This window comes from Neopelma chrysocephalum, unplaced genomic scaffold (assembly GCF_003984885.1).
Source record: "Neopelma chrysocephalum unplaced genomic scaffold, ASM398488v2 Primary Assembly neopelma1_139, whole genome shotgun sequence".
Classification (NCBI taxonomy): Eukaryota; Metazoa; Chordata; class Aves; order Passeriformes; family Pipridae; genus Neopelma; species Neopelma chrysocephalum.
The window spans coordinates 3,236,809-3,238,823 of record NW_020897801.1 but is presented as its reverse complement, the minus strand read 5'-3'; positions in this window follow the sequence as shown (position 1 = coordinate 3,238,823).

Below are 2,015 nucleotides of genomic sequence, written 5' to 3'. Positions count from 1 at the left end.
CAGTTCTTTATACCCGATTTTTTGGATTCAACCTTATGGACCTGCTGTGGTCCAATTAGTACTGTACAACAAAGTATGTTTTCCTTATGTATCCAATGTAGCATTGAAGAGAATCGCGTCTGTGTGTCATAAGTAGTATAAAAGATGTCTTTCTGCTAATAAAGCCGACATTTTGCCAGTCATAATGATCTGTGAGCATTTGTCCATATCCCTCCGCTGATAACTGCCTGTTGGAATGAGTCCAGAGGAGGGTCACTAAGTTGATGAGAGGGATAGAGCACTTCTTCTAAGACAGACTGAGAGAGCTGGGGCTGTTCCAGGGACACCTTATAGCAACCTTACAGTAGATTAAGGGGGCCAGCAGGAAGGCTGGAGAGGGACTTTTTACTAAGGCATGTAGTGACAGGAAAAGGGGGAGTGGCCTTAAGCACAAGTTCAATGCTAGGGAGGTTGGAACTAGATGATCTTTAAGGTCCCTCCCAACCCTAACCATTCTATGATTCTATATAAATACATGTACATATACATACACAGTGCATCTAGGTATAAATAAAATATATCTACAATATATATTTGTACACTCCTGTATATATACTTTCTCTGCATATATAAAATGGACCAATATATATCCAATATCTATACCTATACAATGCTTTATATATATACATAAAACAAAAGTTTAGTTTTTGTCTATAGACCAAATGAAATGGAAAGCCAGTCTAGCCAAGGGCACTCTTGAGATCATTTGAGCATTTCAGTGTCAAAAAATAGCAACAAGCAAATCACAAAACAATATGAAAACACACAGCAAGTGATATTGTCAAAGAAGGCAGTCTCCACGTATGTAGTGAGAGGGGGCTTCCTTTTCTGACATATTTCTGAGTAAGCTCTTTAAAGCAGCTGGTTTTGCCAGAAAATTACAGGGCAATATGAAAACACATGGGCCATAACATTATCAAAAATGCACATGGATAAATTAGAAGTTGATTGCACATTGATTAAATGGACAGTGATGAAATGGACACAAAAAAAGGACATCTGTTAGAGGTAAGAAGTCACATGCAGTTCATGACAGAGGCATGTATATACCTGCATATGCCATCAGATAGGGGATTGCACACTTCTCCACACCAGATGCTGTCCATCTGCAGCCTGGGGAAGGCCTGGCAGGGTGCTTGCCAGAGGATTCCTAGAAACTTTACTTCAGCTGCTAGCCCTTTTAGTGCTGCAGGTTCACTCCCAAGCTTTACTCTCTCACATGCCACAATCCACCCAGTTTCTCAGAGCTCCAGCAGGGCTGTGCCAAAGGGAAGGTGCCCACTGGCAGCCTCAAATTATGTTCCAGGAGGGGCCCAGTGCACTCGGAGCCGTGGAGTTAGTACCCTGCAGCACCCACACTTCTCCAAACCCCAGAACCTGGGCTCAAGTGGGTGGTGCCCTGAAGGAGCATTTTCCCCATTAAGCATTAAATTAGGCATTTCTCACCAGTGGTACTAGACATGCTTGATCGTCACCCACGATAAACTGGGCCACTTCCATACTCCACATAGTACTGTGCATCCCCCTGACCGTGAGTGAGAAACTTCTTAATCCAGTTTGTCTGCTCCCCCCACTCCCTCCCCACCACCACCACCCCCCCCGCCCCCAACCTCCCCCCTTCTCCTCCCCCCGTATATTAATATTCATCATTTTATTTTTGGTGCAATGGGTCGCATTTCTATCAGTCAGAGTCTGCCTAACCCTAAAGGATGAGCCGTAGAAAAGCCACAACCCATCGCCAGCCCCCAGGCATCCCGGGGAGGGGCTGCCCATCCGTCCGCCCCTCATCCTGTGCTCATTGCGGCCCAGCCGGGGGAAACCGGAGGGCTAAAAAAAACACCTCCCCTCTTCCCCCCCCCCCCCCCCCAGACACACACACAGACAGACACTTCCCCCCACCCTTTTCCCCGCTCCCAAGGAAAGCCGCACTAAAGGACAGCAGGACAGCCGTGTCTGTCCCGGCGGCTGCGGCGGCT